This window comes from Pteronotus mesoamericanus, unplaced genomic scaffold, assembly GCF_021234165.1.
Source record: "Pteronotus mesoamericanus isolate MK-2021 breed Mesoamerican mustached bat unplaced genomic scaffold, CSHL_Meso_final contig_74, whole genome shotgun sequence".
Classification (NCBI taxonomy): domain Eukaryota; kingdom Metazoa; phylum Chordata; class Mammalia; order Chiroptera; family Mormoopidae; genus Pteronotus; species Pteronotus mesoamericanus.
This window is the reverse complement of record NW_026555247.1, coordinates 31203698-31228425: the sequence shown is the minus strand read 5'-3', so window position 1 is coordinate 31228425 and position 24728 is coordinate 31203698. Positions and strand designations below refer to the sequence as shown.

Sequence of the window (24728 nt, the reverse complement as noted above, 5' to 3'; positions counted from 1 at the left end):
CATTCCAGCACAACGGAAACATCTTTGGAATGTGAGTGCAAATGTTCGGGGTAGATAGCTTGGGCGACAAGCCTCTCAGTGCCGAGTCTCTGGTGTAAAGCTCTCAATTCCTGCAGAAGAGCCTGTTCCTGTGGATCTGGTTTCTGAGGGTCAAGGCAGAGGTCGTCAGAGTTTTGGGGAGAAGAAAGTTGACAACATCCTTCCTTTTTGCAGATGGTCATGGCAGAGGTCTCTGTTTGTGCTGGGCCTCTTTTTCTGGTCAATGAGAGAATAGGCTTCCTCGCCCCTGTATCCTTTCTTACTAATAGGAATTGGCGTGATTCCTCACAGACACAAAGATTTCCTCTGCTGAGTAAGCGTGAGGCCCCTTAACTTGTGAAAGCATCCTCCAGACTGCGTGAGTCTGTCTGTGAGTGTGCAGGGGCACGGACCCGCCCTCGGTCTGTGGGAAATACTTCCCGCGGGTGACACTGAAGTTAATTTTTTTGGCAAATACAAGGTGAGGAGTGGGAAGGGGCAGGGGGAGCATAGAGGTGGATGGACCGGCGTGTGATGGCTGCATATCTGGGCCTTGGGAGTTTCATGCTGAGACATGCACGTCCAGGAAATTTCTGTTGTAGGTAGAAGTATGATTGCCTATGCTTTTCTTAAAGTCTCCCTGATAGAAATGTGGAGCGGAGATACTTTCATTCTTATTTCTGCTTCATGGTTGTGAGTCTTACAAGTACTGACTGTCTCTGTGTTTAGCCTGCTCTCAGCAGTATTCACAAACAGTGTGATCACTTCTGGATAAATAAAGTGGAATTTTGGAAATTCCCTGACTGGGGAAAGAGGGGCTCGAGATGGAAAGTGTACATATTACGAATTTCTACTTGCTGTGAAATTTGAGAATAGAGCAGACCATAGCGTGTCTTCCAGTGAATGAGTTTCTCTGGTGCAGAATTATTTTTTGAATCCCTGTCTCTAACACCAGTATGCAAACCAAAAAAGAAAGGCAGCTTCTCGGTGTCTTGGGCTTCAGGTCTAAATAGCAGATCACAGCTGAAGTGACTCCCCGCTGTGTGGCCAGGTGAGTGCCTCGCATGGAGAGGAAGCTTTTGTTTTCTCCTCTCTGTTATAGAGCCGCTGGGTGGAAAACCTTTAGATGATAAGCCCTAAGAAGCTCCAGAAGCTGCTTTATTTTGTTATAACAATATCCTGTGGACTTATAGGATGAGCACTGTTACATGTAAACTCGCTTATTCCAGTCCCAATAGCCTTTTGTTTGGTGTAGGGAAGTGCTGGTGGTAAGCAACAGGTAGCAAAATGCTGCCCTGGAGAAATGTATATTGTTTTGGAAATGCTTCAGATTAAACATTGTGTGTGTGTGTGTGTGTGTCCATCCATCCATTATGTTTCTCTTGAGGATTTAACACTAATAAGGGTAGATATATGGCTTTCAGAAAAGTGGATATTGTAGCCAAAAATCAAAAGCCGTCAAGTCCTTTATTATCAATTAAGTTATTTTCATTAAAAATAGCAATGGGATAATATGAATTTGAATTTATTAATGCATTTGTACATAAAATTACCAGAAATAAACACAGTTACTTTTCAGACTTTTGAAATTGTATAGAAAATGACCCGATAGACAACCCAAAGCGGCTAAAAGTACTTTTTTTAGTTCTTGCTAAATATGGCAAAACTAATTTAAATCAAATTGGGGTACGGAAATCACACCCAGGCTTAAAATTTTCTTGCCAAATTGCAACCTCATACTACTTTTACTGGCAGAGAAAATAAAATTTATAATGGAAAGTCTGACAGAAATGAAAATGAGCGGAAATAAAATTTTTCCCAAGATAGTCCAACATCACAACGGTAGATAACCACTAGCTAATATACCGAAAGGGCACCATTGCGGAGAACAAAAGGGGAATAAAAAGGTCCTTTGCTTTTGGCTCCTTTTGCTGCTTTGGATAGGATGTTTGGCGATTGCGAACTTTTTTTTTTTCATCTTGCTGAGATCTTCTGTTTTTGAATGAGATGATGATGTCAACACAAATGATTGTTATTAAGGCAGAAGTTTTCCCCTAAAAGGGAAATTCAGCATTGATGATCAGGGATTGTTTGTCTTTTCTTTCTGGGATATGGCCAAGGCTATATCCCTGCAGTGGGTTCATTACTAACACCTCCTGGACGAGGGGTGTGTGTTTGTGTGTGAGATAGGCAAAGCTGCGCGCCGAGACTGACCAAGTTAGAATCTTAGGAGTTGGGCCTTTGCTTTTCTTACCATCCCCCTACCCCCCCCCCGCCCCCGCCATACACCCAAAGGTGATTCTAATATTAAAACTGGCAGGATTTAAGAATTAGGCCTAATCTCAAATATCTTTGTTAAATTTCAGTAACTTTGAAGCTGCAGAGGGGGATCTTCTCTATATTTAATTTAGTTTCCTCATAAACCTAGTCGTTTTTGATTCATTGGACTTAAATGTGGAGTTGGTTCTGAAACAAATTACATATTGAAGAATGGATTTTTTTTCTTTAGTTATTTTTATTTTTGATACAAAGAGAATTACAAATTACTTAATTCAAAAACTTTTTGGCCCCTTTTAAGTTTTTTCTTATCTAAATTCAAAACAGAGAGGATATAAGCAAAAAGGCATGAAATCCCTGGTCTCTTTTTATGAAAAGGGGTATTTAGGTCTTGTGCAAGCAGGAATAGTACATTTTGTTGTGTATGTTATGTCAGGCATAAGTGTTTGTTCATGGTGCGCAGTCATTCGGGCCAGGCCCTTGCATCCTTGCTGGTCCTGTCCCCGCCGTGAGGCTACCTAACGGGCTCTGCCCGTATACTGCCTGGTGCTCCAGTGCCCCTCAGGAGGCTTGGCGAGTTTGCCATCGTTTATGTGTGTTGAGGTGAGGTTTCCACCAGGACTCTGTAAGCTCCTGGAAGGCAGGGGCCTTGTCAGCTTATCTTGCACTGTGGGGACGAATGTTTACTTCTCCAGCACCACTGTTAGGAATCATTTCGTGAGTCAAGTCTAAATAGCGATGCCTAAGAACCAGACAGTAAAAGCACCGTTTTCATGCCTACGAAAACCAGAGAAATCACCCTTTCTCAAGGAAAGTCCTTTGAAAGCCCTTCCTTCTAACTTCTAACTTACTATGCAGACCCTGGAATGACAGCGAGGTCATGTCATGGAGAGGCACTTGCCACTCACTCTCAAGGGCCCGAGTCCTCGCCTGGTAGCCTCACTATTCTAGGCCCGAGTGTTCCGAACGTTATGTGTTCCTGGTGGGCATGTTGTTGAAACCAAAGGTCAGAATCCAGGTCAGTCCTTTTCGAAAGTACCAGTGCAGACAGTGGGACCGGATATTTAAAGTGATGACATTCTGAGACATCGCAGGGCCTGAGTTTGGGGTGCGTATGCCATTGTGACTGTGGCCCCGAGCACTGCTTCCTGGGCAGCAGCGCGTTCGTTCTGGGGCATTGTTGTGGGTATAGCCCTCTCCTAACAGCCGCCCAGCACCCTCCAAAGGAGAGGATGGAGCTGGTTTTCCATCACATTGCCTAACAAATATTTACTGGCTCTCTAGTGATGTGTTAGGTACTATGAAGAAAATCAAAGGGAAGCTCTTTCTTGCACACCCTCCCTGCCAGCAGCTTTCTAGATTTTAAGGGAAAGAATCAAGCTTCATTTATCTAATTCATTTATTAAATCTCATTGTATACATTTTCAAATACTCAAAAAAGTCATAGAAACAATAAAATGAAGTGGATGTACTCACCACAGTTGTTAATATCTGTTACATGTGCTTCATGTTTGTGTGTGTGTAAATCATTTTGAAGTGGAAGATCTAATAAGATTTCACCCCTAGATTTTTTATCTTGAAGCTCTTAAAATTAAGAACACTTGCCTATTTAAATAAAATACTATTATCATCTCTACACAAAATTAACAGTAGTTTCCTAATTTAATACCCAATGTGGGTTTAGATTTCTTCACTGGCCCCTTGAAAATGTCTTTAATGGAAATCTTTTTTGGGGGAGAGGTCATTGCATTTATGCATGGTATTTGGTTTCTGTGTCTCTTTATAATTTTTTTATTCTAGGCTACTTCCTATAGTTTTTTATAATTATATTTCCCTTAAAGAGATTAGGTTAGTGGTCTTGAAAACTATCCCCCCTTCTAGAATTGTTGGTTTATTTCTTTGTGGTGCTGTTTAATTTGTTACTGTACCACTTGTTTTGCCTACATTTTGAAAATTAGGTCTAAAGGCTTATTCAGATGAGAGTTAAACACTTTTGACCTGAGTATTTTATAGATGATGCTATGTGCCTCACATTCCATTCCATCCAGGGGCATATAATGTTATGTTGCTTTTGGTGATGCTAACTTTAATCACTTGGTAAAAACCCAATCTCTTCATTGTAAATAAACCTTTCCCTTTTTGCAATTAGCAAACAATCTTTCTACTGATACTTTAGCACTGGGCAGGTATCCCTGTTCCCCAGCAATCTCTCACCTGATTATCTTAGCATGCATTGATGATGCTGGCCTGGATTCAGCATGCATTGATGATGCTGGCCTGAACCAGATGTTTTTTCACTAATGAATTTTTAAAAAACCCATCATAACTTCTACATTTATAGCTGACCTTCTTCTGTAAAGAACTTTCTTTCATTTTTCATTTTAGCATTGTCAAGTTAAGTGCTGCATATATATATTTATATAAATGTATATATGTAAATATATATATATAATATGAGTAAAAACTGTTAATAATCCTTGCCTAAAATATGATCCCTTATCTGGAGGATACTGGAAGCATTAAAGCTTTCTTCAAATCTCTTAAGACATATTTGTAAGAAAAATAGTTATGACTCAGGCTAAGGGTCGGAAAGCTTTAATTGCAGGATGGAGGAGGTGTAATATAGGCCTGTTTCCTAAAAACAAAACTCTAGGTGTTTTTTTGTTTGTTTGCTTTTTTTTTTTTTTTTTTGCTGACATTTGGAACTTGGTGACAATATCTGTACCCTTAGCAGTCAGATTAATTTTGTCGTACGCACTGAAGTTTCTGTAGGTTCTCATATTGCCCCTTTGTATTATATTAATTATTCTTAAAGATCACACAGGGTGACCGCCAGAGGCTGGCCGGCTGAGTCTGGTGAGCGCTGTGAGGCTCCCTGAAGGCACTCCGTCAAGGACCCTGAGAGAGTAGTTCCAGTCCCTTCCCAGCCCTTTCACCGCCCAGACATGGCGATGAGTGAATGTCAAAACGAGTGAGATTCTCAAAGTTACTTTCAGTTCAGTGTAGAAGCTACCTGGGGAAATAATATTAAACGCCAGTATAAACATCTGAGGTCATTATTATATTCTCATTTAATAAGAAGAAAATGATGCTTAGAGAAGTAAAGCAAACTGACTCAAGATTTCACCCCAAGCAAGTTTCAGAGCCAGGCTTTGAACTCGAAAATGTCGGCTTTGAAAGCCAATGCTTTTCCAGCTTGGGTTTCCTGTTGCCCAAGCCTTTGATGAAGTTTCTAGGCACAGAGTTCTGTATCAGAGCCCATCTGGAAGCCACTTTTGGTAGATTCCAGTATCACCGCAGAATTCGGGCCTTAACATGGTGCCAAGAAGAGATTAGCTTCCCTCAGGTTTGCTCAGAGTGGACTACAGCTCTGGGCCCAGTCGGTGTGGGCAGGCAGAGAAGAGGGTGGGCCACACTGTTCCTGAAGACCTAGTCCCACCTTTAAGAGGAAAAATAAAGCACATGTGTCTATATGAATAATCTGTTCTGTAGCATCCTCAAAATTAGCATATGCAATTTCATTAAAACCAATGAAGATTTCCTGTGAAAAGGCTGGGGTAGAATATGCCAAATCACATTTTAGCAACAGCATGAACACTTCCTTAAAAATGCATAGATTATATTTGGGCTTTGCTTTTTGTGCAAAGCGGGCAGAATGCGGTTTGCTATCACTCAAATTTGGATTCATCATAGATCAAGTTATTTTTCCAAAAAAATACAGGAACTACCTTAGAAAGAAATTTTGAAATAATACCTTTAGCAGGCTCTTAAATGTGACCCCTAAAATTTTTGAGGATGGCATTTTATTCACTTGTGAAATATATGTAGATAACTAAGGCAAGTTCTTTTTTTTTTCTTTTTAAATCCTTACCCGAGGACATTTTTTCACTGCTTTCAGAGAGAGAAGAAGGGGGAGAGGGAGAGAGGAAAAGGGGGAGAGAGACAGAAGTGAGAAAGAAACATTGATGGGTAGCCCTCTCATACGCACCCTGACTGGGGATCCAACCCTCAACCTAGGTGTGTGCCCTGACTGGTAATGAACCCGTGACACTTCAGTCTACGGGATGATGTTCCAAACAGCTGAGCCCCGCGGTCTGGGCTAGAGGCAAGTTTTAGCCAACAGTTCAGGACAGCTAGTGCATAAAAACCACCAAAATTGCTTTAAGATGACTCTTATGAAACACCAAAGAAATAAAGTCCTGGTATCCAAACTGAAATTTTACCAGAATCGTGGAATTAACTTCTATTTTCTTATGAAAAGTATTCACGGGTTTTAATAGCTACTATAGCGATTTGGACTGCAATTCATCTTTAAAATTTTGATATGTAAAGAGAATGGGGAAAATCAATTAATGACTACACAAACAATTGATTTAACACTGAGGTGCACTTCATCAAACTTAATGTTGAAATATTCCTGCTTATCATGTAGAAATCTGCATGGCCCTCTAGCTTTTTTCATAGGAAGAAAATATACAGTTCAGCATCAGGAAAGCTTTTCAATATGAAGTGGCAGAAATATTTATTCCTTTGCCTCCGATCATGCTTGAAATGCTTTCACATTAAGAAAGTGTCTCCTGAAACTCTTAAAACTGAAACCCAAAGTTAAACTTTTGTGAGTACTGCAAGATACCAACAAAACCTCATTATTGTTTTAGAAACCAATACATTAAAAAAAGAACAGGTATCGAGTCTGCTGCTCTGCCTGAGTGGTGACCTGCTTAGAACGGAAGACACCCATCCTCTGAAGAAGTGTGTGTGTGTGTGTCCTGACGCATTAAGTGAATTTCCTTACATTTGCCTTCACTCACAGATAAACTTACTGAGCTTCCTAAAGCAGGGTCCTTGTCTGTTCAGTGTGTTATTTATTATCCAATAGGAGTAGTTTCTTGGGAGAAGAAACCAGACAAGAATATATAGATGCATTTGCTTTAGTTTTTCTAACTCACACATTTTTTTTTAATAGAATGCCACTTATTTTTGTCAGACATGTTTGTACTTCACAGGTCAAAAGGGCCAAGTCAAATTTTGGTGGGGCGGCATCTTTAGCCTGACACATTCCCAGATTTTGTTGACCATATCATCACTGTTATACAGGGTCTGGCACAAATAGAATTACTTTTTTACTACAGAATATTTTATTACAAAATCACAAGCATGTGATTCTGTAACATAACAGCATCACACCAAACATACCATATGACATTTTAGGTGAAATGTTCAAATTAAAACTCTAAATTATCACACCCTTATAACTGCCCTACCAACCACACTCAAGCAGGCGTCACTTCTGCTGGACCCCGTGTTCTTGTGGCGCTTGATGAAATCTATGTATCCCTTTGATTCCTCTCTGTTCAAAAGGCATTTCCCAGTGAAGGCTTCCCATGACATTTTAAAAAAGTAACCAGGTGTATCTTATTTTCAGCCCACCTCAGAGCCACGGTTATGTGAATTTGGGACAATGACAGTTCAATGATAAGAAAGTAATTAAGGAAGAACATCATGAGATTTCCAAGCGGCGACCACCCCCTAGAGCTCTAGAAGTGGGGGTCTCTGCGTGTCGGGGCTTGGCCGTGCCCGCAATGCCAAGCAATCCAAGCTCATTTGCACAGTGATAATGAACAGCAGGGCGCTGAATCCTTTCAGTTTTATCGGTATTGTATACAGTAAGTTATTAAATTTCATCTCTGTAATACACCTGCAGTAAAGTAACAAAACATTGCTGCACTTGAGGAACATGTGTGTGTGTGGTACAATGCCCTCCCCCATCATTTCAGCCCCCCCCCAACAGCTGCTTACAGATTTCAAGATCCATTGTATATATTCCCTTGAGCCCACCTCTAATAATCGAGACACATCTGCCATTGCAGTATTATAGGCATATGTAGTTTTATTGAAAACTATACCTGTAAAAAAATTAAATAACTCCTACCTCAATTAAATTGGCAAGCCACCTTTTGCAAAGATCATATTGCAGATCTCCTGAGATTCAGTGAGTTCATTTATTCTTACATTACAAATCACTAAGTATGTTATTTTTATTTAGCCAAGTAGCTAGCTTTTCTCATACTTTGATGATGCCACTGTTATCTATTCTCACTTCTGTGTTTTTTATCCTTATCTTTAGATATTAAAAAAATACCATGCAAGCTTTATGAAGGAAACGTAGAGAGACTGGCTACTGTGAACACTGGATAAGGTCAAAGGGAAAGGAACCTACAATGTAGCTTTGTTAACTGATTATTAAATAGACGTAAAACTCACAAAATCAGGATCAAAATCTTAACTCACCTTGTGCTTTGATAGAGATTTTCACAAGCTTCTTTGACATCCATTTGATCATTATAATGGAACAATGGGAAGTAATAGGAGGAGGGAGTAAGTGGATCATATGAGCACAGGTAGGTAGATTCCTATTGGATTAAATCCCTTACCTTAACATTTACTTTTTTGTTGAATGTTGGGTCAATTATGAAATAAAATAATTTTATCTAAACAGAAATAATAGTAAATATTTGGTGAGATATAATATTTCTGAGCTTAACCTTATTCTCACTTATGGACACTTATATAAAGTGTCTATAGAGTTATTCATAGTGAGTTAATCATGTCACACTATTAGAGTGATTCAGCTAAGTAGAAAAGTTTGTAAATTGGCTTCATATTACCATAGGAAAATCCAAAGATAAGGTGCCCACTGTATGAACAGGAAGAAACTACACACCCTTTTGGGAGAATATGAAGGTAACACATTCCATAGTTTCTTGGAAAGGAAAAATGTGCTGTGCTGTTCAGAAGGACTATGTGTAAATGGACTGAGGGAATGAGAGATGGGCCCTTATACCCAAAGTGAGCACAGACTCAAAATATAGGTACCTGGATGATAGTCAGAAAGTAGATGGTTTCACAGGATGAAGTCACGGATAAATATTAAGTGATAGTTGCTGTAGAGAAAGTAGGATATCAAGTTGCATTATTGATTACCAGTCAGGACTAAAAATAATCACATGTTTAAATGATGACTATAATTTTTTGATAAAAATATTGAATAAAATCAGTGGGCATTTGGTTTCACTGGGGGTTATTTGGATTTGTGAGTTTATGTCTTGTCTGTAGTCAGCTCTGATATTTTCTGCCCCTCTTATGGTTCACAAGAATTCAATGTTTAATGGGGATAAAAGGCTGAATCTTAGATAGGGTCACTGCTTTCTCCTAGGATCCCAAACCCCAAGAGAACAATATTTCAAGGCCTATTGACAAATGTTTTTGTCAATAGAAAACTACATTCTAAATTCTAAACAAACTTTTGAGCATAACTCTTGCACAGTTGGTGAATACAACTTAGTTTGGGCCATCCCGCTCCTTTGAAGCCCTGGCCACTGAACTTCCTTCCCTTGGATGTGAGTCACTCCAATGGAAATAATCTATTACCAGTTTTTTTGAACTGTGAAGGCTGTCACACTGAGCTCTAAAACTCAAAACAGTCACATGCAGAGTGTCTGGTACACCACAACATCAGCAGTGGTTAAAGATCTGCTAGGGACAGTGATGTGTGTGGCAAGAAAGAATGTCAACAGCTGCTACTACTAATCATTGTCCCTTAAGGAGTCTTTCTGCATCTCTGCCATTTAACTGTCTCAACCAAAGAGAAGTCACTAAAATGAACCTATTCAACTTAATCCGGCTTTCATTTAGCTTTCAAGTAAGATTTGCTTGAATCTGTTTTCAAAGTGTTAAGTCCTGGGTGCCATTTTGTCAGTGGAAAGAGTATTTACTTTTGGGGTGTTGTATGTGGGGGGAGGGATTATGCTTTGATTTTTAGGAAAACTTGTCCTTCAGTCCCTTTTGCAAATAACACATATACCTTATCATTCTTGGACTCCAGACTCCCTCTATTCCACGCTTCATTACAAAGCTTTGTTTCATTATATCCTAGGTAACTGTACTCTCTTCTAAAATTTTATAGTATGCCTTCAAAAGCTCACAGATGTAAAGATTGGAAGTTCCTGTGGAGTTCTCTTCAATATGTCTCTCTTAGTTACCTCGTGTAATATTTATAGGTATTGCTGTACAAACAGAAGGCAAACATATTAAATCAGGTCTGTAGAACCTCAGCCAGTAATCAGAATTTTCCAGAACATTCAACAACAATGTACTCTAACACATCTTCATTTGGGGGTTCAATAATTTTTTTTATTCCTCACCTGAGAACATTTTTTTCATTGCTTCTAGAGAGAGGAGAAGAGAGACAGAGAAACACTGATGTGAGGGAAACATCAATTGGTTGTCTCCTGCCCACACCTGGACCAGGGACTGAACACACAACTCAGGCTTGTGTCCTGACCAGGAGTTGAACCAGGAACCTTTTAGTTATGGGGCGATGCTCCAACCAACTGAGCCACACTGGCCAGGAAAATAAATAATTATTACAAAATATCATTCTGTGCCCCACCGTCAAGATCGTGATATCACTATTTTGGTAGAGGGATTGAGCTGATGGTATGGTTAACCTAATTTGAGACTCTAATGCATAACTTTTCAGATTCATATTTCACATCTATTTAGATATATTTTTAAAGGGACTAGAGTAAAATTTGGCAGTTACCAGTTGGATAATTCATCCGAGATATTTTGCTTTTAACTTTGAGTTTTACTGATTGAACTTCCTCTCTGGACTCGTTCTTCCGTCCGCCCATTGGCTTGTCGACTGGCCCACCGTCTGACACCGCTCTCTTTCTCTCACCCCGCTGGTCCTCAGTTTTCAGATTTTATCTGTTCTGCTTTTTACACCAGTAAATCTGCCCAGACGCTCGCACTCCCAGTCACTGCTGTTGCTGTCTCTGCCCTCTACTTCCCTCCGCCCGTTCTCTCTCACAGGGGCCCGTGGGAGTGGTTATTTCCACAGCACCCCACTTATGGCCTTGCTTAGCACCCTCTCTGTGCAGGCTCTTCAGAGCCTGGTCCTTCCATGCTCCAGCCTTGTCCTTCAGACTCACCGCTCACGTCTTGTGATCCAGCCATAGGAGCTGCTCGTAGAGCCCCTGAGGGCTCTTCCCTGCTTCTCCCTGTCTCTGCAAGGGCCCTTCCATTGACCTGCAGTGTCTTCATCCTGCCTCCTCTTCTCCTCCCTGTACAGTCCTTTTACCAGTGGACTCACACCCTTTGTCCAAGATTCAGCTCATGCATTGTTTCCTCTGGGGACCCTTGATGTCATGACCAGGCCCGAAATACGCAGCCCTCTTCTCTTCTGTGCATAGGTGGCCTGGGGTGCACTTCTCTGTCCTTACAATTGTTGTTCTCTCTGGAGCCAGAAAAGCCAAAGACTAGGCCTGTCATCTTTATTCCCAGTGCCTAACAGGGGTCAGCCACTGCGTGTTTGCTCAAGAGTCAGTGGGCAGATGAGTAAATGAATAAGGGAAAGAACAACAGTAACAAATTACATAACTTGTGAACAAGTAACTTACATTTAAGCACTTTTATGAAAATTTCTTATTTTAAATTAATTATGGCAGTACCCCAATGAGTTAGGAAGTATTTTTAATCCCTATTTTGTTGATAGTGAAACAGAGACTCGGAGCACTTTTGTCACAATTAATAGTAAGTGGCAGAAATGGAACTAGGGCCCCAGACTTATCATTGTATCTACCGCTTCTTTAACTCTGGATGAAGTTGGCAAAGCTTTTGTCATAGCAAGTGCCCTGCAGTCTCACAGATGGCTGCAGCTCTCTTCTTTCGGTTACCTCAGGGAGCCTCTTGCTTACTGAGCTCTTTCTGTCAGTGAAAAAGGCCACACCTCTGAAGAGGATGTAATGACCCTGCAACCTGTGTACCCAGAGCACTGCCTGCCCTCAGAGGGCCCAAAGAGAGACAATGTTGAACATTTCCCATAAGAGGCTACGAATTGCATACAACGTGGTGCATCTTTCCTATGTTATGCGTTACCTGGCAGTGCCAGTAGCTCTCCTCCCCTTGGTAACAACGAGAGGACCACGGTGCACAGAGAACGAGGAGGCCTGGAAGCTCGGGGTGAAGAGTGATGGCCACTGTGTCTTGGGCCCCAGACTTCACCCTCCTTTCCTCTCCTGGGCGCAGCTTGCTCGGCAGAGGGTAGGTAGGGACGGGGACGTGGGTGAATTGAGTAGATCATGATTTCCTTCTTCATCTTTCCTCCACGTGAGTCTTTTTCCTATAACCTTAAGGTAGGACATGAGAAGAAATTAATAATGATAATGAGTTTAGCTTTGATTTATGATACTGAAATCCTTAAGGATAGAAGGTTAGAGTGGGAAAGGACCTACAGGACACCTGGTGCCCAGTGCCACATTGTAGCAAATGGGAAACGAAGGCTTGGAGATGTGAAGAGACTTGTCATTGTCACACAGCAGACCTCATGCATGTGGACTCACATGGAACAGTGAAGATTCCAGTAGCTTGTAAGGCTGAAATTTTTCCTCAATGTGTCTGTAGCCTCTTAATTCCAAAGCACACAGGGCCACCCCAGACCATGAAGTAAGAGCCAGAAGCAGCTGGAGATGCATCCTGAAGAAATTTCTCAACGACTGTCCCTTTGTTCAGCTACCCGCTGAATCACATTGTCACAGAGCCAGGGGGTATCAATTGCTTGTAAATACTGAGTTTTTGAAATGTCACTGTAACACTGGAAAAATGTTGTCTCAAAAGGTTGCCAAAGTGACAGAATCCCGACATTGTAAATACCAGCCAACACAAGTGTTCATAAATGACAGGAATAAAATATACTTGACTAAATCCATAATGATCACTGATAGCACTGTTTCCCCTCAGTGACCAGGAGCTGCGAACTTGGATAAGAAGCACATGTGTGCAGACATCATTAATGTGTCTGAGCCTCTAGCCATTCCAGAATATTTTGGTGGAAAAGCGTCCTAAATATGTAAACGCTTTACAATAACTGAGACACGCGTGTGTGAGATAGGGTGGAACCAGAGGGAGCCCCAACGCGGCAGCACCCCGGAGCTGATAAGGCCTCCATTGTTCTGGTCGGCGCCAAACAGCCAGCCACGCCGAGCAGGACAGGCAGTTCTCTATTCTCGATAGATGTGATTCCTAGAAGGTCCATTTGCCACAAGCAAGTGCTCACTCACGTGCCATGTTCTTGAGAGAAAGAAAACAAGAAATGAGCCTAGACACTAAAACCCTGGAGCTACAAAGGCAGGATCCCACAAGAACCTGAACTAGACTTTCACTTGAGAGGGATGGATTGGCAGTCAAAGCTCCTACCAGCCCTAGGACTTGCATAGCCCAGGCTCTCTCTGGCGGAAGTGACTGCCTCCTTCCTCTTTCTCTCCAGTGCGAAAATGGTGCCTGGGTGTCAGGGGCTCCGAGCGGAGATGGAAAGGCAGCAGGACAGTATCCCATGGCCTCTCACTGCTCTAAGCACCCCTCATCTCCCCGTCCCCCCAGGAACACTTGGGGGACAGTGGAGACTGAGTGGCAGATGGCTGGATCCTCCCGGTTTTCAACTGGTGAAAGAGGGATCCAGCAGGTGAGAGACCCCGGAGTGACAGCAGTCAGCCCAGGGCCTGCCCCGTCACTGCTCTGAAGTGGTGTGGGGGGCGCTGGGCTCTCTGGGTGCGCGCGCTCGCTCGCGCTCGCTCTCTCTCTCTCGCTCTCTCTCTCTGAACAGTGCTTTCTTAACTCAAAATAAAAGGCTGCATTCAATATCAGAAAATACCCAGTACGGATGAGATTTGAGGGAACTATAAAATTACACATTGCAAATTGACATTGGACCAAGAAATTATGTCAGTTGGGCTTCTTGGATTTTTATGCTTAGGAAAGAATTTGTAAGAAGGAAAAAGCTCTCAGTCAGAAGGTGCCCATTTTAGTATTAGCTGGAATAGTGGTAAGGAGTTTGAAACGATCGGAGTGTCCAAGGCTGTGTGATGTTGGTATTTATGAAGAGGGTCTCTGTGGATGCTAATACAGCTTTAAAAGAGTTTGGGCAGAGGAAGTAATAGGAGTGTCCCAAGCCCTTAGGAACTCAGCTGTTGACCTGGCATCCTGGTGACACGGTCACTCGGCCTTGCTGTGGGGATTCCCTGGATGGGACCCAGTGTGCTTCTGGGACACCTGGCGGCTGGCCGGAGGCCGGGCCTGCTGTGCTGGTTTGACTGATGAGGTGTAGGTGTTGGTGTTGGAGAGACAGTGGCTGGTCTCGGGCTCGGTCCTGGCACTGCTCCTGCTTATTGGTCATGAATGCAGACAGAGGTTGAATTGCTGCTTACATTTCTCTCAAAGAAAGACAGCTTTGTCTCCCAGGGATGAGCTAGAAGGCGGTGGCATGTGGACCTTCGGCAGCGAGGGCCCGCTTGCCCACTCTCTCGGGGTGCTTGGCAGCCGAGGTGCTGCCAAGGCAGAGCTGGAGCGCAGCTGAAAATGCTTTGCATTTTGACTTTGACTCTCAAAAGACAAAGGACCCTCACCCCTACTGTCGACTCTTTACTTTTCATTTTTCTGTAATCTTTTTTTTAAATCCGTATTCGAAGATACACTTTACTGATTTTCAGAGAGAGAGGAAGGGGGAGAGACAGACAGACACACAGACACAGACACAGACACACACGCGCACGCGTGCATCCATTTGAGAGAAAAACATCGCTCGGCTGCCTCTGGTCTGTGCCCTGGCCAGAGATCGAACCCACGGCTATTAGGTGCATGGGACAGTGCTCCAACCAACCGAGCACCTGGCCAGGCCTCTTCAGCAGTCTTTTAGAAGTAACTTTATAAAAGCCCGTGGTGGTTTTCTGTTAGTCAGGGCAGGCATATCAGATTCTTGTTTGGAATGGCTGAAGGAGAATTGAATAAAAGTGCTCAGGGCACATTGTGGCTGTGGGAGATCTCTGCTGCATTAGGGTCAATTTCAGTGGGGCTGTATTTTGTTAAAATTTATCTTTTTTAAAAAACGGATTTCTGCTGTTTCGACTTCTTTACTGCAGGTGGACAGCCACAGATTTGACTTTTAATCCACTTTGGTTATCTCCTCTTGTTTTTCTTCCTGATTCCTCTGCTTCCAACCAGCTGCTCTTTTGAAAACCAAAGAGAAGCATAAGAGAGGAAGGGGGAGGGAAGTATTTTTACTGTCAGTGGATAAAAATACCTATTAGACTCATAAGGTAGCTTCTTAGTGAATGTAGCATTTAATTATTAGTTTTGAGGAAATATCTTTGAGCTTAAGAGTTAGCTAATTAAGAAAATAAGTGCAAGATTTTGGAGAAGTCACTTTTTCACTCTCCAGATCCCCTGAGTTTCTTCCCTACTTCCAGATTCATTCCCCTCCCCTCAATATTTATGTAAGTTGTTAAAGCTGGAACTTCAGCCTCCAAGGATCTATCGCCAAATTGCCCCCTGGTGGCTAGAGGGGGAAAAGACAAGATGGAAGATGGGGAAAAGCTAAGTGAGTCATTTTGCCTCTTCTTTTCTAATACATATTTTCAGTTGCCTATAATATTAACATGATTCATTCTCAGTGTGAACCAGCTCTGAATACCCTAGATTATCACTGTTTACTTCTGGGTTGTTATGCTACAGGGATTTCTCTCCCTCTTCTTGCTCTCCTGTCGTCTTTGGTCTGATTTTTGTTTGTACACCCACTGTATTGGCCAGAGCCTCTGTAACCATACAGATACCCCTGGAGTGAGTGAGTCATATGCACGTACACACACACACAGACACACACAGAGGACAGGATAGTTGAAGACCGCACATGCTGTCACTTCATGTGGTGGGGTGAGGAGCGCTGGGAAGGGCTGCGGTTTTATAGGCAGGCTGATTAGCCAAACACTTGTCACCTCCACTGCCGCTCACTGGCCTACCGAGTGTGAGGATGTCATCTAATTGACAGCTGTCTGTTGTCAGAGGGCCATCTTGTCTCCTTTGCAGTTTGACGGAACACAACAGAGACGTGTGCAGAGCTCTCTGCAGTTCTGACAGGGCCGTCCTGCCTGCCAGGCCTCGCTGGGCAGCGTCGTTGAAGAGCTCCGAAGAGGGCAATGACGCATTGACCATTTTGAATCAGTTTATCATATCAAAAAAAAAAAAGTCACTCTTTGAAGTGACTATAAGTCCACCTAGGGAGAAGAAGACATGAGGCCTAGTGTCCCGGTGAATGGGGCGAGGAGAGTGCAAAATGTCTTGGTAGTAATTGGCTGTGCGGTTTCATTTGATATGAAAATGTAGAATTAGGGTGAAGCGTTCATTTTCAGCATAGATTCAGTGTTTCATGGTGAGGTTAGAGAGAGGCACATCTTAATCCTGGGAACATAACATTAGAGTTTCTTTGAAGGTCACATTTGGCTTGTATAACAGGAGCAGTGCTTGGGATGTGTGTGGTTTTGGATGTGGTGTTTCTCTTTTTGTCCCTCAGCTGGACCTGACACTGCCCTTTTTGGAGCAGATTCCAGACTTTTCCTAAGATCATAGCCTCTGCATTTCATGGACTGTATGGCTAACCCTCCAGAAACATGGGCTGCCTCTCCAGGACATTTCCTATAAATTGGAAATATTAAGGTGGACTCTTATAATAGGGAAGTTATTTAAATTATTATACAGATTTCAGCATGGGAGTCTGAACTTTTAATTCTTTCTCTTATATGAATGTCTCCCAGTGAAGCTCTATAATTTGAACCATCTATTAGGGCCAGTACAGCATGTAGATATGTAGGGCTTGGTTTGAATTGAGTCACCACAGGGATGCTTCCTGCATTTGGAAATAATTTAGTTTAAATGATGAATTTAGTTTAATTCTAAGTTTAACTAGAAGAATCTATTTCAATGCATTTATGTATGAAATTTATTTAGAAAGGGATAGTATATGGGAATTTTCAATACATTACTTTTACTTTCTTGCTTTACCTAGTTCCTATTATTTTCAACTTAACAAGTCTTTGTCTCTGAACCTGGGGGAGAAGGGGAGATCTGAGAAACCTTGAGTAATTTGTTTCTCAAACTTTCTATATTCTAGTGCTGTGCAAATGTGGTTTCATTTGAGGGATAGTATTAGAGAAAGAGCATCATTAAACTAGTTGGAGAAAATTCCGACAGGTAGACAGGGAAGATTCTTCTTTTAAGTTGTCCTTGATGGTCTTACAGAGGAATACTTGAGCAGAATGTTTAGAAAGCTAGCAAGGTCCTGGACTGGGGGCCAGATAAATGAGTTCTTGTCCTGCCTCGAACCTAAGTAGCAGCTTTTTTAAGACTCAGTTTCCTCTTCTGTAAAGTGAAGACTTGGCCCAAATGGTCTATGAGATCCCTCCTAGCTCCCGTGTTTGCAGATGTCAGAACAGGGAATGAGGGAGGAGACTATTCACTAGTAGCCTTCACATTCAATGTCTCACATTCAATGGCATCTCATATTTGATGATATCCAGTTCTAAGAAAGCAAGATTTTTTTTTTAGTAATAGAGGCTAAGTGACTTATTTACTTCATTGCCTGAGGAAGACAATGCATGGACAAATTTCAGCTTCCCAGAACTCTGCACGTAATGCCCATTTGAGGAAGGAGGGAAATGCACGTTAATGGATATATAGAAGGAATACTCTGAAACTAACTTAGCACCTTCCATTCCTTGGCTTTTATGGCATTTTCCTTTGTAGAATTACTCCCGTTACTTTCAGTCAGAAATTCCAGATATTGTCTGCAAAAGATGGTTAGGGGTCCTTGCCAGTTTCCAAGCGATTCTTCTCACCTGGTCCAATGTTACTCAAAGTTTTAAGTAAATCACTTTTTTCCCCACATACTTGCAGAGTTTGTTGATACGTTAGAGATCTTCTAATCCAGCCCGTTATTTCACAAATGAGTAGGCAGAGATGCAGTGAGTCACTTGTCCAAGGTTCCTTCGGTAGAACCTGGGCAGCCTGATGCTCACGTGGGCAGTTCTTGCCACTAAGCTCCATCCAGTGTAAGGAAAATGGAATCGACTACAAAACAGTTACACCTTTTCTTTACACCTTTTCTTTGAATTTCTCAGTGTTACACTTGTATTTATATGAATGAATACAGTTGAGTTTCTTTGGTTTCTGAATGCTACCCTTATTTTCCTGCCCACTACACTTTTAAATTCATAGGCGATTTCACAAGGGACAGCAGCCAAACTTGTCATGTACGGTTTAATGGAGATCACATTTTATGTTAGAGGAATACCATTCGATCAGTTTTGAGTGAGTGTTCTGATTGCTGAGCCAGAGCAATAGTAGCTGGGAGGGCACAGTGCATGCTGATATTTACCTTGAAGGTCTTTAAATGTGAGCACAATTAGAACACAGTGCATGTTAATATCATACATATCCACTTATTAAATATTAATGTAAATAACATTTTAACTTATAATCATTTCCCAAGACACTTCACCCCATTTGCTTCAAAAGTGATGGGATGAGAAAAAGACTTAAATTTTAATAATTCATTTTTGTTAACTATCATGATTTTTTTTAAAAAATAGATATATACTTTGCTTTAAATAACTCATTGAGAGAAATGTGAATAGTAATATGCTAAAATTTTTAATTTAAAAATTCCTTCAACCTCTTAATTTTATTTTTCCAGGTTCATTGATATATAATTGATAAATAAAATTGTATATATTTAAAGTGTACATGGTGATTTGATATATGTATACATTGTGAATGTATCACAATCAAGCTAATAACACAATCATCACCTCAAGTAATTGAACTTTTGTAATGAGAATGCTTAAGAAATATTCTTAGCAAATTTTAAGTAAACAGTACACTATTTTTAACTATAGTCACCATGCTATACATTAAATTCTCAGAACTTACTCTGAGAATTTTACTCAAATTTTTGTACCCTTTAATCTACATCTCCCCATTTTCACCACACCCTCAACCCACCAACAACCACTAACTTATTTTTGATTCTATAAGTTTGCTTTTTTTTCTTTCTTTTAAGAGAATCCACATGCAAATAATGTACAGTGTTTGACTTTCTCTGTCTGGTTTATTTCACCATAAATGAAATAAATAGTGAAATCCAGATTCTTCTTTGTTGTCTAAAATGGCGAAATATCCTTCTTTTTATGGCTGAATACTATTCCATTGTGTGTGTGTCTCCATGTCTTGGGTATTGTAAATAATGTTGCAGTGGACATTTGAATGCAGATATCTCTTTGAGGCACTGATTTTGATTTCTTTGAATCTGTACCCAGAAGCAGGATTGTTGGGTCATGTAGTAGTTCCATTTTTAATTTTTTAGGGACCTGCATACTGTCTTCCATAGTAGCTATCCCAATTTACATTCCCCAGTACTGCACAGAGTCCCTTTTCTCTGTATTCTTGCCATCAGTTGTTCTGTCTCCTGTTTTTTGTTTGTTTGTTTTTTAAATAGTCATCCTAACAGGTATGAAGGGATATCGCACTGTGGTTTCATTTGCATTTCTCTGATGATTGGTGATATTAAGCACATTTTCATGTACCTATTGACTGTGTATATGTATGTATTCTTTGGGAAAATGGCTATTCAGGTGCTCTGCCCATTTTTTAAAAATCATGTTGTTTTGTTTTTTTCTGATTGAGTTGTATGAGTTTCTTACATGTTTTAGATATTAACCTCTTATCAGACACATGGCTTGCATATATTTTCTCCCATTTATAGGTTGCCTTTTCATTTTCTCGGCAGTTTCTTTTGCTATGCAGAAGCTTTTTAGTTTGATGAAGCGTCACTTGATTATTTTATTTTTTGTTGTCTGTGCTTTTGGTGTCATATCCAAAAAATTATTGCCAACACCAAAGTCAAGGAGACTTCCCCCTGTGTTTCTAGGAGTTGTATGGTTTCAGTCTTCAATGTATTTAAGTCTTTAATGTATTTTGAGCTAATTTGTGAGTGGTATAAGGCAGGGGTCCAGTTTTCCTCTTTTGCATGTGGATAGTTAGTTTCCTCAGTACTATTTACTGAAAGACTGTTCTTTCCCCATTACGTGCTCTTGGTGCCCTTGTCAAAGATGAGTTGACTGTATATGCCTGAATTTATTTTGGGCTCTCTATTCTGATCTGTTGGCTTATGTGTCTGTTTAAATGCCAGCTTCATACTGTTTTGATTACTATAGCTTTGTAATATATTTTGAAATCTGGACATGTGATGCTACTAGTTTTTTCTTTCTCTCTCAAGATTGCTTTGGCTATTTGGAATCTTTTGTGGTTTCATCCGGATGTTAGGATTTAAGTTAATTTTAAAATTGATAAATAAGGGTAAGATGATTAAATATCATTCTGGTGATCATAACAGAAAACCAGGATTAATATTCAAATGAATAACTCTATAATTTTAATTTTCCTACAGAGTTCCTTAGTTAATTTAGTCTTTAAGACCTGAAACTGACAAGCCTTGTGTGGAAAGGGGGAGCTAGTAATTAAATATTCAGGAGTTTTGTAGCCTGGCTCTTGAATCATTAATAGCTTGAAATCAACTACAGTAGGAGGGAGTATTTACACCATGGCAATGCAGCTCCCCACCTCAGGTGGTGTATCAGCCTGTCACTGCATGGATAAAGATTTGATATCTATTATATACCTGACCTATTTCTATTACCGTTGTTGTTATTATTAATTCTATTTTAAATGGTAAGTGTTGGCTTTCTGGAGTAAGAGTGTTGAAGTGGACCGTAAAACTGAGTAAATTAACTGTTCCATAAGGAAAACTGACTTGGTTTATGCTCTTGGAGAATGGCGCTGCTCTTGAGAGCTGGTCCATTTGCCCTCCCTGCCTTGCCCTGGTGAACTCCTTGCCTTTCTCAAGCAGGCTGTCTGGCATGCAGGCCTCCTCTGCTTCCCAAAGACAACTGCTCCTCGGTGCTCCTGGAGCTCTTGCTGCCTCTTCTGCCTCAGCTCCCCACTGAGGTGTAATTATTGTCCATGAGTTGGCTCCTCATTCGCACCGAGAGCCCCCAGTGGACCATTTCATGTTAATTTTGGCAGACACACTGATGTACAACCTGGTCAACAAGATTGTTGAATTAATAAATTTTTTTTATTCTATATCACATAGATTTGGATGATTTGCCTCTTTTTCTGTCTTTTTCTTCCCATCTTCCTCCCTTTACCCTCCATCCCAGTATGCTGCTGCTTAAAAAAGAAAGAAGAAAATGCCTTGCACTTTCTACATTTATATTTTGATATAAATAACTATTACTAGTAAATTTAGTCACATTTAGACTAAATGTGTTATTTGAAAGCAGGAAGATCATCTAATGAGTAGGAATGAGGTAGATCAGATATCAAGAACTTAACATCTATTTGTGAATGGAACGTTGAGATCATTTTAGTGCTAGGCTAGTTCTGTAAGAGACATCTTATTTTAAGCCTTCATTCAAAGTAACTTTTGTGGTTTTCACACCAGCCTCTGTTCAAAAGATCAAGTTCATTGTGTCATCTCTCTGAAACGTTCGTTCTTTGTGTTAACCTGTTCTTGCTTATGTTCACACTAGTGCGGATATCTAAGTCTTGTTTTAAACTTTCTCCCCAGCTATAAGAGTTTTCTAGAGTGCATAACAAATATTACAGTTTTCTGGGTATCACGTATAGGGAAGAGGAAGAGCTCACATGTATTAGCTAGCCCACAGCTTGACTGATTTACCCCACCACATGGGGAGCGCGGTCATGCTCAAGGGATGTATTGAGTGGGGGCAATGGTGCCACCTTTAAACCAGTCTGCCCAGCTTCATTAACCCAGTGTCCCCTCTGGGCCTAGTTCTTTAAACTTGCTACGGCTTTATTTTCTTCTGTCTGTGAAATATCATTAATATTAGCACCTTGTTCATAGGATTTTGTGAGGCTTGAATAATTTAATACATGTAAAACAGAAGAATCTGGCACACAGAATGTGCTCAATAACTTGGCTATTATTATAATAAAACTTAAAGTTATTAGTCAAGCTATAACTTATCTTCAACTTTTCATGGGCAAGAATGAGCAGTGTCTTTAACTAGGTCACTGTTTCTAAAATCTTTAGGTCAAGTATTCTTCGTGAAACCTTTCGTTTTGTTCTACCATTCTTTGGTAACTTTACTAGTCTTTGCAATTTCCTGTTGAGAAGGTAGACATTCTTTTTCTCTCTCTGATTTTTTAAAAATTTCCAAAGCCTAATTTCATATTGAAAGAATATGACATAATAATCTTAATTAAAAAGTGAGATGTTCTTATTTCTAGTCTATAGAGTAAAAGAAAGAAGCGAAGTAATCCTTCTAGAGCTACAAAGTGACTAATAATGGCCAGGATTTGGCTTTTTGCCTCCTGGACATAATGGGTCTTGTTTCACAAAATAATACCAAGTTCAACACAGTGCGGAATTACCCTTGATTTTAAATATTAGTAGCCTTTACTGAACGGTTATTGTAGATGTTCAGTGCCCCAAGTAAAATGCAGCTTTTCTCTGAAAAGGAGGTTTGACGCGGAGGGCACATGGCGGGGACAGTGGCGGTACGACGGGGTTTAAAGTCAGTCTTGAAACAGCCAAGTCGGCCTGACCGACGGCTGCGGAATTCCAGTAGCTGTTCTGGTAACTCCTGTTATCAGTTAAATGTAAGCATAACTACTTAAAATATTATTTGTTCCCTCTTGTGCTTGACTCTCATATTTTTCCTGTTAATAATAGGATAAAGTAAATTATTTTATTCCATGTTACAAGAAAAATAATTCCATGAGGTAGTGGGAGGGTTTAGGGATTACCCCAGGTGTGGCTGGTTTACATGTGTGTGATTATAATGTGTTCTTAAATTGAAACAAGAATTGCTGTCTCACCAGTGTTTTCCCATCTGTCCTCAGAGAAGAGGCTTAATCTTCGCCTCCCACTGAGTACTTTTTCTACATTTTAAAAATCTAATTCATAGTTTTATTGAAATTTCACAAATTGTTCCAATAATATCACATATAACATTTTTTCTTGTGCAGAATACAATCGAGGATCACAGATCATATTGTTATATTTCTTTAGTTGCTTTTGATTCAAAAGAGTTTTTATTTTATCGAGCTCACCAAATGGATCAGAAGCTGTCAAACATAGCGTGTTGTGGAGAATCACTTAGTTGAAAAATCTGGATGGTGAGATGAGATCCGAGGACTGGTGGGTAGGTGGTTCCTCTGGAAGAATGAGACTCTCCGTTTACAGTTTACTGACCCCTGGATTTAGTGTCCCAGCTATTGCTCAGGTTTGCTGTACCTTTCCTACTGAGCCACTGTAATGAAAGGGCGGAAGAAGTAGCAAGTCCTTGCTAAAGTTCTCACAGGAAAGCTAAGCTCTTAAATGGCCATTTGAAAAATGGTTTCCTAGCATCTATTTAAAAAACAGCAAACAAACTTGATTAAGTAGTTTGATGGTGAAGCTCCCATGCTATGTTTCCGCTTCGGAGCCAGAGGCACTCTGAGGTTCCTGGGGTAGGTTCCCCACGGGCATCAGAGATGTGTCCCAGCAGGTTAGCTGGGCTGGCTGTGTGATAAGAATGAGGGGTGCTGGCATGCGAAAGGCAAGTGTGGGCACGTGGGATGGGATGTGAGAGCTGCAAGTGGAAAAGAAAGCCCTTGACCCACATGGAGCGTTTGGAAAGCCAGCTTTGAGTGAGTGGTGGTTGAGAAATGGTACCACTTCTCTGGAGACTTGGGTTTTTGCAGGAAACAAAGAAAAGTGGCTGATTTTGAGTTGTGATAGAAGAGTTTGGTGACTTAACTAAGGTTTTAGTCGCGTTAGAGCATCCCCAAAGCCATACCTTCTTGAGAGCCTCAACTATACAGCATTTTCTTTCCCTTACTTCCATGTCTTTAAAAAATGTAAAATAACAAGTGATTACATTCTTAAAAAGGCATACACTCAAGTGTATTGGGCAAAGTATAAATTTAAAAGGGATAACTGTACTGCACTGCATTTATAGATAAGTTGGAAAGAATTTAGAAATCCCCCCCTCCCGCCGCCGCATTTATAGAGATTTACTTGTGTGGCTTCAGTAACATTTTACATTTTTAAGAAATGTTCTTATTAATTTTGTCCTTAGGAGTTTTAAACACAAAATTTTTATTACAATTTTTAATTACTTAGCTGGTATATAGTAAAGTTGGTGTTATTTTTTGTATGTTCATCTTATAAATCATAACATTATAGAGCTTTAACTAGCCTCCTGTAGTTCCCCTCCCTCCCTCCCTCCCTCCCTCCCTTCCTTCCTTCCTTCCATCCATCCTTCCTTCCCATGATTAAAATTTTGTGGAAAGAAAACTGTTGGCAAATATTTACAGTGTCATTTATTTGAGTATCTTTTCAGGTTATTTCCTTTGTGCCAATATACTGGCAATGACCTCAGATAAATTGTTAAAAGATTAGTGAGGATATAGGTCAGCTTTGCTTTTCCTGAATTGAGCAGAAAATCATCTAGTGTTTCACCACTAAATAAATAAAC

The 24728-nt window shown here is 40.7% G+C and overlaps 1 protein-coding gene across 15 annotated transcripts in view; it reads left to right on the top strand.

Moving 5' to 3' along the window:
- TCF4 (transcription factor 4) overlaps positions 1 to 24728 on the top strand; it is a 331867-nt gene that overhangs the window by 168653 nt on the left and 138486 nt on the right. The window contains exon 1 of one of the 15 annotated variants that reach the window (XM_054583708.1): positions 396 to 499. The exons of the other annotated variants lie outside the window; for them this stretch is intronic. The gene's annotated coding sequence lies outside the window, so the exon portion shown is untranslated. Of the gene's footprint in view, positions 1 to 395; positions 500 to 24728 lie in introns of those variants that run through there. 15 annotated transcript variants of the gene reach the window in all.